At 46.7% G+C, this 12275-nt stretch overlaps 1 protein-coding gene across 1 annotated transcript in view; it reads right to left on the bottom strand.

The window, feature by feature from the left end:
• The window catches only part of SPARC (secreted protein acidic and cysteine rich), a 30939-nt gene that overhangs the window by 14377 nt on the left and 4287 nt on the right, over positions 1 to 12275 (bottom strand). The window lies entirely within an intron of this gene.

Below are 12275 nucleotides of genomic sequence, written 5' to 3'. Positions count from 1 at the left end.
GGCCAGTCTTTCCACACCAGACAGAAGAATGCAACAGGGAAAATTGGAATACCATCACCAGGAGAGTATGAAAAGAACAATCCTGTCCCTACTTGCAGAAGACCCCTCGGGATGTGGTGCTTATAGGTGAGGGGCTATAATATGTCATCTGTATTTATACTGCTTTTAACCTGCGGCAGAAAAGGAAGGATGGTTTCAGAGTCGCAGAGTTTTGGCTCACACATCTTGTAATGCCACTATAAATCTACAGTGCTGTCAGACCAGCAGGCATGCATTTTTATCTTAATACTATAGGGCAAGCCCGTTGTTGGCAATACAACAGGTGCTAGCATGGCACACGCGGTTATGGGGGAGTTGGTAGCCAGGATTGCAAGAGGCTGGTCCATTCCCTCCTTCCTGCCCTCCCGCATCCCCTGCCAGGGCCGGGGCACGCAGGCACGGCACTCCCCCCACTCACTGTGGAACTTGTGAATGAGGTCAAAGTGGGTGCTACCTCCTGACTTGCAGGCCATCGCAAGGGAGGAGGCAAAGAGCCATCTTCAGCGGCACAATGACGCAGAGGAGCTTGGCCAGGAAGGACACAACCTCCAGCTCTGACACAGGCACCATGTCCTCCCCCCCCCCCCCCGCAGCAGCCGCAGCTGGCAAGGCACAGCCACCAGAGGGAGGGACTGCTTGGCTACCTCCCTACGCCCTTGAGATTGTCAAGCGCCGCAGCTGCAGCCACAGCAGGGCTCCACTGAACAAAGGGGACAGGGTGGAGGAGGAGGAGGAGGAGGAGAGGCTGGCAGAGGGGAAAGCTGGATGGGGGCCCTCCATGCAGGGCATGGGCAGCAGCACAGGAAAGTCCCTGGCAAGATGGAGCGGGGCGGTGCTTTGCATGCTGAAAGTGCGTGCCTAACAGATGAGCTGAAACATTGACAACAGGTAAAGAACTGTCTCTGGCCAATCCATCCCCAAGGAAGCATAAACATTCCCCCCACCCCACCCTGCATACTGTATCTGTGCACTCTGTTTCTGTCTGGCAACCCCAAACAAGGGTGTAGTTGTTCTCAGGTGGGCTAGAAGCACGTCTTGGTCTCAGGCAGACCACAATGGTGGCCGGGTGGAGGCATGGACTGTGGCAGAGGCACTGGCTCTGGCAGCCAGGCATGTCCATGAGTAAAATCACGAGCGGTCGGTGATGGTGGGCAGTCACTGTTGGGGCCAGACCACTGTGTGGCCGGTGGGAAAGGAGCAGGGACACCGAGTCTTTGACGCGGCATCCCTGCTCCTTTCCCTTGTGTAAAGGGACCCCGGGCGGGAAAGGAGTAGGGACGCCGCGTTGAAGATCGGTGTCCCTACTCCTTTCCCACCGGCCACACAGCCGACTGGGCCGGGGAGAAGGGCCGCGGGAAAGGAACAGGGCTGCCGTCGAAGATGCGGCGTCCCTGCTCCTTTCCTGAGGGTGAGGGTAAGCCAATTGGAGGACTTACCCACGGGGAAGGCAGCTTCCTCGGCATGGTGACTTCCCGGCCGGCCCATCCAAGGATGGGCCAAGCAGCCAATGGGGAGCCGTGCTTTGCACAGCTCCCCATTGGCCGCTTGGCCCTCAAGTGACACTCAGAGGGGCAAATCAGGAGCCGCTTTGCGGCTTTTCATTCACCCCTCCGAGTTTTAATCACGGACAGGGCCTGCCCTGTCTCCTCCCCTTTACCCCTTAGGCTTTTATTTATACGGCTCCGCAGGAGCTGGCCCAGGGAAAACACAGCCAGGAGTCCAGAGACTGTTTTCACCTGTTGCTTGGAACTACTTTGTCTAAAACTATTTCAAAGGTGTGGAAATTTGTTCTTCCCTCTGCAGAGACTATTGACAGGGATTCATGGCTCTGGTCAAGGGCCTTATTTTCCTGAATACAAAGTAAGGTGGTCAACTTTCTCTTCTCTATTGTAAATGTATCCATGTAAGGTGCCATGAACTATGGGGGAGAAAAAAAACATACTTGTTATGCCTGGCATGCAGACAGGAATCTCTATGTATGGCAGTGGTTAGATACTTCTGAAAAAAAAAACTCAGCTTGTCTTCTCATGCTGTAAAATGACAAATGAGTATGTGGGTATTGATATGCTGATACTTACTAACACCGCCAGGCCAAATATCATGGGAGCAGCAAATGCTTCCACAACAGTTCAGATAGGATCTATGATTCATATATCACTTCCTGCTTTGAAGAGGGAAGGGACATCCGTGAGAAAAATGAGTTTGTAGGGATAATAATCTTACAGAAATGGCAGTGTTGTAGTCATAGTAGCAGATTCATGTGGCTGAGCATGAAGACTTAATATAAAAACACAGCTGGTAATGAATTCTTCAGCTGCAGAAAGTCAGGCTTTCTCTCTGGCATCACAACCAAAATTGGTCATGATCCATCAAATGTTTATGCAGCCACCAGACTCACAGATTCTATCTCTGGTTTCTGCTGCAAATGTGAAGAAACATATTTTTCAGCACTTGACCCTGAACAGAAAAGGCAGGTTAGGATGGCATGCAAAGAGAGCACTTCTGGATTGGTCCCAATGCTTTAACAAAAATAAACCCTTTTCTTCATCCTGCCATCGCGACTGAGAAAAAAGTATTAGTTGTTCTCTAGCTGCTTGTGCAGCTCCACAACCAGACAAGATGGATGGGCAACATAGGGACAGCCAGGTTCGAGCCCAGTACCATCTTAAGTACTAACAAGGTTTTCAGGGTATTTGAGAGTCATGAGATATAGAGGATGGGGAAATCTACTAAAAATGAAAATATCCTTCTTAAATACAGGGCTGTAAGATTACACCAAAGGTTAGAGTTCTGAGCTCACCAAACATTATAAAAATATTTCCATTAGAGATCGCCTTGAACAATACAAAAAAATGTATTTCTTCTACATAACTGATGCTTAAGAAAAAAAGACATGTGATATTTGAGCTTCAAACTTTTGATGTTGCAAATCAAGTCAGCTCAGGAGAAGAGCAAGATTTGACACAAACAGATTGCAATCAAATGCATCTTTTCTTTGGGAGAAGTCCTCTTGGACACTGGAGTAGACTTCTAAATAAACATGCACAGGATTGGGCAGTCACTCACCCAAAGCTGAAGTCTGCTCTTAAATATGAAAAGTTGCCAGATAAGAGTATCTAGCAGGCCTACAGATTTGTTCGGGGTGCCTGTGCGGCTTGGCGGCGGCTGGCCGCGCACCCAAGGACGTGGATGGGCCGGCCTGAGACCCTCCTCCATTAGTTGCGGCCTCCTTCAGGTCTCCCCCCGGCGCAGGACCTACCACAGATCTTGGAAGGTAGGGAGGAAATGCTGTCGGGCATCGGCGTTGTCGGGACTCAGTAGAGGGGGTTGGTGTTCTGGGCGCTGCAGCAGCGGCACCGTTGTGGCCGCCGCATCTCCCGCAACAAGCCGGGCCCGGCAGAGCTGCTGCTGGAGATGTTGCCGCAGCCGCAGCCACTGGATGCGTCCCCGGCGGTGCGGGCATGGCGGCAGGCGGGAGGTGCTCGATGCAAAGCCGGTGGTGCCACTGCAGCGGCTGGCAGCGGGGCCATAGCCGTGATGGAAGCTGCCGGCGGCTCGGGCGCTGTTTGCGGCGTGGGTGGAGGCCCGGCCGCAGCCGTGGGTGCTTGTCAGCCACGTGGGGCGGCGCTGAGGCGGGCAGTTCGCATCTGGGGCCGGTGCCGGCTCCTCGCTGCTGCGCGGACAGGCAACAACCTGCCGTCTTGGGGGCTAGCAAGGGAATGGCGGCGGTCGGCTGGATGTGGCTGACGTGGGGGGGGTGGATCGGGAGGCGCTTTGCTCCACGCGGCTTGCAATTGGTCCCTTGCCGCTGGACTGACAATCGGAGGGACCAATCAGCAGGCGGGGGTAGGGGCCAATTGGCACCCTTCTTCATCCCGGACAGGGCCCGCCCTCAGGACCCTTACTGTTTTATTTATTCCGCTCCGCTAGGAGCAGTTAAAGATTATTTATATTCATATATGCAGTAGCCAGCTTGGTATAGTATTTAAGAGCTGTGTCCTCTATTCTAGAGAACTGGGTTTGGTTTCCCATTCCTCCACATGTAGCCAATTGGATGATTTTGGGTCCGTCACAGTTCTCTCAGAGCTCTCAGGATGTTCACAGGGTGTTTGTTGTGGTGAGAGGAAGGGTAGGTGATTGTAAGCTGCTTTGAGGCTCCTTTGGGTAGTAATAAGTGGTAGTAAAAATCCAGGGCACAAAAAAAACAGTTCTTCTTTGTAAAAGCTTATACTAAAACCAATTGGAAAATATTCATGCTACAGTTTATGACTTTATCTGGAACACTGCCTGAAGTTCTGCTCTTCAGGGTTCTTTTGCATGATGTATGTTTGTTCATGTGATGGAAATATACTCATCTGTATGGATGTTAAGGGAAATAATCCAGTATTGTTTCCCACCAAATTATAAATGTGACTGACATTTCACCATTACAGATACTTTCTGGTTAGAAGCTCTCAGGGGTAGTCAAACTACGGCCATCCAGATGTCCGTGGACTACAATTCCATGGACATCTGGAGGGCCACAGTTTGACTACCCCTGCTTTAGATGGACACAGATAAGATGGGAGATCTATTTCCCTTTGACTTGGCTGCTGTCTAATGCATACAGCATGTTGCTTTGCTCCCCCCCTGTTCAGTACACCAAGTCCCTTCCTCTCTCCTTTATTTGCTCTGGAGGCTGCTGAAAGCATTCTCCATGACTGCCAAGACCCAAAGCTGAGGTCAACAGCTCTTCCCCCTTTGAAAGGCCATTTGGGTGTGTGAGAGAGTGTGTGGAAAAGTACAGCTGAATCTGGCTGATTCCCTCATTCCCGATTTATAAGGGCCTTTCTTGTGCTCTTCCTTTCAGAGCTTATTGGTCTTGCTTTCTATTTATGTACCGTGTAGAGTTTCTCTAGAGGTTTGAATGGAGGGTCAAGGGGTGTGTTTGAAACTATCTGAACTTGGATCTCAGCAGCAACAGCCCTTGCCCCAGAGAACATCACATTTCAAAAACTGGGTCTTCTAAGCATCGGGTTTTGAGTCAATCTGACAAGAAGCCAGCAAATAGTCAGAACTGCCACTGTTGTGTTTGGAGGTAGAAGCGACATGGATAAACTCTCTGGGCAAACAAGCTTTGCATACATGTCTGTTGCCCAAGACAGGAAGCAGAGTTTATTTTAAAAACAAAATGTAAAGAAAAGCCTTATTAACCAATGTTTTAGAGGTTTTGGCTCTGATGCTGTCCAGCATGATCTTTGATGCTTGGCAATAAGATACTTGTCAAATGTATAATATGACCTCTTATAGAGGGGTCTGAATCATGGTCATCAAGGAGCTACCTGTAAAAAAGGACCTGAGACAAGCTGTCATGGGAATTTCTCAGACAGGGCCTAAGGCCCCAAACATATTTTTCAAGACTCTTATTTTCTGTGTGTCGTACCTTTGTCAGCATAGCCTCCTTTTTCAAACCACCACTTTTCCTTTCAAAGAAATGAACTGGATATGTACTCTGTTTAAAGTTTAAATACTTCAGTCTTAAAATGCCATCCTAAGTAAAGTAATATCTTCGGAAGCCCATTGACTTCAATGGATATAGAAAGATGTAACTCTGCTTAGGATAGCACTGCTAGACGCTTAATTTCTGATAATATTTAAATATCAATAATTACAGAGGGCAAACATTTACTGGTAAGTGGTAAAGTTACTGCCCCAGTGTGTTCTACAGCAGTGGTCCCCAACCTTTTTATCACCGGGGACCGATCGACACTTGATAATTTTACTGAGGCCTAGGGGGGTAGTCTTTTGCTGAGGGACATCGCCCCTGATCCACTTGCTTTCCCGCCGGTGCCCCTGACTTCCTGCCGCCTGCTGGCCCCCCAAGAGTGAGCCCCAGCCCTGGCAGCCACCGGAGAACACCAAAGGTGAGCCGGCAGCAGGGCAGCAGCTGGGGAGGAGGACAAGGAGGAACCGTGGCCCGGTACCAACTGGTCTAGGGACTGGTACCGGTCCCCAGACCGGGGGTTGGGGACCACGGTTCTACAGAAAACTTCAGGTACGTAGCCATGTTGAACTGAAGCAACAGAACCAAGTTTGAGTCCAGTGGTATCATTAAGACCAAGAAGCTTTTATTCAATAAATAAACTTTGAACAATACTTTGTTGGTCTTAAAGTTGCCAGTGGCCTCAGACTTCGTTCTGCTACAGAAAAATTATCAGCTTGGGATGGCTACATTTGGCAATTTTGCTATCCTATTAGGATTCAATCGTTTAGATTATTCTTTAAAACTTTGCACTTAAAAGATTGTTTCTGTGTATGAGCTGAGTCTTCTGTTCTTGGGAATAAATCCCCATAGTGATTACCCATCGGAATTTCTGCATCAAAATGTTCTGCTGCTGCCACCACTACAAGTACTAATCTAACTACTAATATAACTACTTCTTTATCAATAATTTTTAATGCTAGGGCAGAAGCAGAGGCTTGGGCCTAGAAGGCAGGAAGTTTCCCTACTTCAGTCAATTTCTTATATTCTAGAATCAGGCTAGTAGCCACTACAGAGAGAGAGAGAGAGAGAGAGAGAGAGAGAGAGAGAGCTTTTGCAGAGGTAGCAACAAAGGTGACAGACAATACAAACAACTTTCTTAACTTGTTTTTAATGCAGAGTATAGCATTCCAATCTCCAGTTAAAGCGGGGGGAAGCAAACCTCTAGAATTTCCCGAGAAAAATGTGAGGATGCAGGAGCCGACTCCTTTAAGGTGATCCCGTGCCCTCTCTGTCCCTCGCTACCACTGCCTCCCCCCCCCCATCTTGTCCATGAGTGCCTATATATATTTCCAAAACGACCCGGTGGTGGAGTGTGTCCGGGCGGTCTGAGCTCAAATACGGGCCAGCCCCTACACAGACCACCCTCCCTGGTCATTCGCTCGCCTTTCGCCAGTTTGCCCGCAGACAAGCCTGGATGCCATGCCTTGCACCTCTGCAAGGCTTCTGCTAGTGGCACCAGCCAGGAGGACAAGGCGGTGGTGGCAGCCTGTGAGAGGCGCTGCTGGTGCCCACCAACTGCTCGTTGCACCTTGCCATGGCTTGTGCCTGTGCTGCGTTCCAGCTGGTGGCACCGGGCAGGGGGAGGCAATGCCGGTGCCCAGAACCCGGTGGTCATGGCCACCATGAGGAGGATGCACTGGCCACCAGCATGAGGTGGCACTGGCCAGCTGCACGTGCCGCCAGTGCCCAGGAACACCCAGCAGACGCCAGGAGGAGCTGGCAGAGGTGGTGGGTGGCAGAGGGTGCTGGCAGCACACAGGAGATGACAGTGACGGCCACCAGGTGGAGGAGGCACCAGCAGCAGCAAGCAGCATGCACTGCTGGTGCCCAGGAGACAGAGAAGCTGCCTGCCAAGAGGAGGAGGCACCGAACAGAAGGCCATGCCACCCGCCAGGAGCAGCCGCCATGCCACCCGCCGCCAAGGAGCCACGCACAGACCAAGCACCAAGTTGGAGGCTGCCCGGCCATAGCCTGGACACCACGTACAAGCCCACCAAACACGCACAGCCTACTCTGAGGGCCCTCCCATGCACCTCCGCCTGCACCACGGGGACATCGAGCGGCCAGAGCCGACTCCTTTAAGGTGATCCCATGCCCTCTCCATCCCTCGCCACCACTGCCTTCCCCCCCAATACAACATTCTGCTAGCGCCCACTGCTATTCTCCTGGCTGCGGGTTTTCTGATAGTTGGCTCAATAAGACGTATATGTCTTCCAAAGTTATATTAATTAATGTTTATTCAAATTGTACTATATTATACATTTGATATTTTAAAATATGCTTACATGTTTCTATTTTATGTTTTCCTCTGCTGACTTTTTAGTCCATCTGCCCTTCCATGAAATAGCTGAGATAGCTAGCCATTATAAAATCCAGGAAGCTTTGAAACCCCTCCTGCTTTTTAAGATTGGTTCAGCAGGCTTTGTTTCTTCCTGGCTAGCTCTCCAGTGCCACTACAATACAAATTCTCTTCTCCTTCGGCTTAAGCCACTTCATGGTCTTGATCCATCCCCTCACTCTGTTTTGTAATATATGATCTTCACACTTCCAGATTTGCATTCTTAGTTGCTTTTCGAACTGACTTTACACACACTTCAAGGCTGTCCATTATGCCTGGAATTTTGATCTTATACAAAAGAGCATTCCACACAATAATTTGACCACTGAGGAAGACCCCTCGAGGTCGAAATGCGTTTGGTCTATTCTGTCACGTGCAGTTAGATATGTGTAGTTTTTACTTAATGTATTGTATCAGTTTTTAATGTATTGTATCAGTGCATTTTGTTTAATAAATATTTGTAATGATTTTAAAATATTGTTTTGCAGCTCAGCTTTTGAGTTCCTGATTGTGGAGAAGTCACGAGTATATTATATTATATATCTTACAGTGATGGATGACACTCTTCCAAGGTAAAAAAATCCAGAACAAATATAGAGTTAATCTCAAAAATAAAAGGTTAAAAAAACCACACAAAGTAACTTGCCAACTTTGCACATGCTCAGACATGGCCTAACAAGGAAAAAGTAGGGATTGCCCAAGAAGAGGAAAGTTAAACAGCTTAATTTTATGACTTTGGGGAAAGGAAAGAAAACAGACATTTAGGAAATTTGAGGGATGAGATAACTGGGAGATTAGGTAGACTGGGGAAGAGGAAGAACTGGAATAACTGGTTCATTAGGCACAGCGGGAGGGAATTAAATCCCAGGTATCCCCCTTTTGTTTGAAACAATTTTATGTGGTTGCATATTGAAAGTAACTCTTTCTGTAAAACACACATCCCAATCAACAGAGGCCCTATTATCTTTTCTCAATAAGTGTAGCATTGCTTGCTGCTACTTTCTACATGGCTCCCTCGCCCCCCCCCCCCCATTCTTGGGGAAGACTAATCTTTACTTCTGGCTCATTGAATTATTACAGAGTTCGATTTTGTCTGTCATCCCGTTTGTTTGTGTTTCATCTTTTCATCTGAAATTATTTGTTCCTCTGACACGTTCAAGCACACTATGCCCTCCTTTGGTAATTTATGCAGTCCTAGATTCAAGCAGGTGGTTGTGTTGGTCTGAAACAGCAGAACAAATTTAGAACATTTCCAAATGAGGAATCTGCCCTTGGACAGCCTCTTGTTGCTGGCAGGTTTTAGCGCCTCCTGCACATGACATCGCCTGCATCCTGAGGCTGCCCAGGGGCTGGCTCGAATTTTGCCCAGATTGCCTCAGGATGAGGGAAATCACAAAAAGTGGATTTGCCACTTCTATCTCACATCCCATCAGTGAGCAACCAGTGAGCAACCAGAAGGAAGGCCATATGGAGGGGGAAAGGCGTGATAGTCTCTGCAGTATTGTCCTGCCCTCGCATACACCCTCCCCTCTCCATGTTCTGCTCTGAGTTGGGTTTTTTTAATGGGTGGTCCACATTGCAGTGTGACCACAAAACTACATTGTTAAAGGTGCAATAAAATCTTTTTAAAGTGTCCATGGTCTTTTTGGATCAGGCAGACTAAACACAGACCTGTTTATGTTTTTTTGAGCTGGAGAATGAAAGGGGAAAGGGGGCGGGGTGATCAGGCAGTTTTCTCCTGATCATCCAGGCATGCATGCCCCTTGTTTTAGAGTTTTCCATTTACACAAAATGATATTTGGGGCTCCAGTTTCCCATGTGCAGCCTCTCAAGAATCCACCCAGACACAAATAAAGTCCAAAAAAACATGAATCCCCCCCCCAAAAAAGGGGGGTGCTTATCATTCTGGCATTTTTCCATAGCAATTTTTAAAACTTTTAATGTACCTATGTTGTGGCATTACAGCATAGCAACGTGGAAGTAACTTTTTTATTATTATTATTAATTTTGTGGCTCAGAGGGGAAGAAAGTTTCAGTCCATGAGAGAACTACCGTGCTGTGATTGGTGGCTTGCTATGATTGACAAGCCAAGGAGTGTGTGTGTGTGGGGGGGGGGGTTCAGCTTGTTTTCCCTTGCAGTCTCATCAGGAGGCAAAAAGCTGCAATAGGGCAGAGGGAAAACATGGGAGGAGTCTCCCCATGAGGAGGGCTGCATACGCAACATTTGCCATCCCACATTTGCAAGCAGGAAGTCACTCATGTTTTATCAATGTCGTGATATTCTATGATATTTTATCTGGTATTGTATCTGAGGAGATGTGCATGCACACAAGACCTCATACCATGAATAAAACTTTGTTGGTCTCAAAGATGGCACTGGACCTTAAATTTGTTATCTTAGTTTTAGGGTTTACATACTTGCAACATAATGTTTTCTTGATATTAAAAAAAAGGCTTTGGGGTAGCTTGAATTTCACTTCAAACTCTGTGGTAGGCTTGCTGAATAGTTTTGTGAACTTCTCCTTTCTCTGCTTCTAGCTCTAATGATTTTAAAAGAGTTGTTGTGTTAGTCTACAATAGCAAACTGAAGCTAAAGACCAACAATACTGATTGCAGAAGGAAACGGTTCATTTCTTCATATATATAGACAGAAAATCATAATGGGAATTGTTATAGGGAACTATCACCAGGTTCCTAATTCATGGGTCTCCTAAAACTACCATAGTCCAGATCATCATCCAAATGTTCACTTATGCAGGACCCTTTATTTCTGGGCACACTTGTGCCCAATGATACTGATACTCTTTGTAATACCTTCTTCCTTAAATATCAGGGATATAACCTGGGATTTTGTGCATGCAAACCATATGTTCTACCACTAAACCACCTACAACCATGCCCTCAAATACAATACAATGATGTATCTAGCTGTCACTGAAGGGGAAGTTCTTGCAATGTCTTCTTGTCAGTAGGGGCCTGTCTACATTGCATGCAACCAGCAGGTCCCAGTTCAGTATATCCCATTATGATCGGAACCCATGAAGGGCAATTCCATACGTTCTCTAACCTGGAATGACTGCTATTAGTCATATGCCACCTGAACTGAGCTCCCTCTCACTGTTGGTCTTTTAGCAGCGGCTGGACAGATATCTTGGATGCTTTAAGCTGATCCTGCATTGTGCAGGGGGTTGGACTAGATGGCCTATATGGCCCCTTAGAACCATACCATTATTCTAATTTAAGGTTAAAGAAATGGTAAAAGTATGGACTTGCATCTTGATGTAGATTCACTCACAGTCTGATAATGTGATAGTGCTGTTAAATTTGCTCATGTAAACTTTAAGCAGTAGATTAATTAACAACAGATTTAGTTGATTAACTGGTAGAGATGATTTTACTCATTGACACCAAATTGTAATTTTGGAGACCATTGCTTCTACCCCTGAGTAACAGCAATTTGACAAAGACATTATTAAAAAGTAGATGTTTTCCCTTTGAACAATAAGAATTCATATTTGTTTATTAAATTTTAGGTCTAATAAATGGTAAGTTGAAATTATAAATGTCACAAACAAAAGTCGCCACCAATTAAAAGAAAGGGTATGTTTTTATTATTTCTTTGTCATGCTTAACTGATGTAAATTAGATGATAAAACCAAACTATTTCAGCTTGTTAACAGCTCAGCCCAAGGCAAACAATGGTTGTGGAACATTTGCTGCCTGCAATATTGAACTGTTTTGTAGTCTACTCCACGTAAGCAGGCATTCAGACCAATTCTACATGTGAGTCACAACAATAACTAGGAACTGCCACATCACCAGATTTCAACTAGTCACTGTGGTCCTGGGATTCATGTATATTGACTGGCCTCCACACTGTCCCAATACCCCTAAAATGTTCACATTTATTTGAGATTCTAGTGGCAATTTTACATTCAGACTAGGATGCCAAAGTTTTTAAAAAGAGGCAATCTTGTTTGCAAATTTGCTAACCGATAAAGCTTGTAAAAAGCCCAGTAGCTGCAATTAGTATCACTTGCAGGACCAAGACCTTAGTATTCCAGAGATTAGGGTCGCCATCTCCAGCTTGGGAAATGCCTGGAGATTTCGGGGGTGGAGCCTGAGGAGTGCAGTGTTTGGGGAAGGGACAGACTTAAATGAGGTACAATGCCATAGATTTCATCTTCCAAAGCAGCCATTTTCTCCAAGTGAACTGATCTTTGTTGTCTGGAGACCAGATATAATGGCAGGAGATCCCCAGACACCAACTGGAAGGTGTGTAATTGTGACTCTGAAACTATAGTAAATAATGCTTCCCAAAGTGTTAAAATAGTCATTTATAAAGTATCATAGACAATTATAATGAAACAGAGA

The sequence above is a fragment of the Paroedura picta genome, chromosome 3 (genome assembly GCF_049243985.1).
Source record: "Paroedura picta isolate Pp20150507F chromosome 3, Ppicta_v3.0, whole genome shotgun sequence".
NCBI classification, from domain to species: Eukaryota; Metazoa; Chordata; class Lepidosauria; order Squamata; family Gekkonidae; genus Paroedura; species Paroedura picta.
Note: the sequence above shows the minus strand (reverse complement) of the source record. Positions and strands in the feature narration are given on the sequence as shown.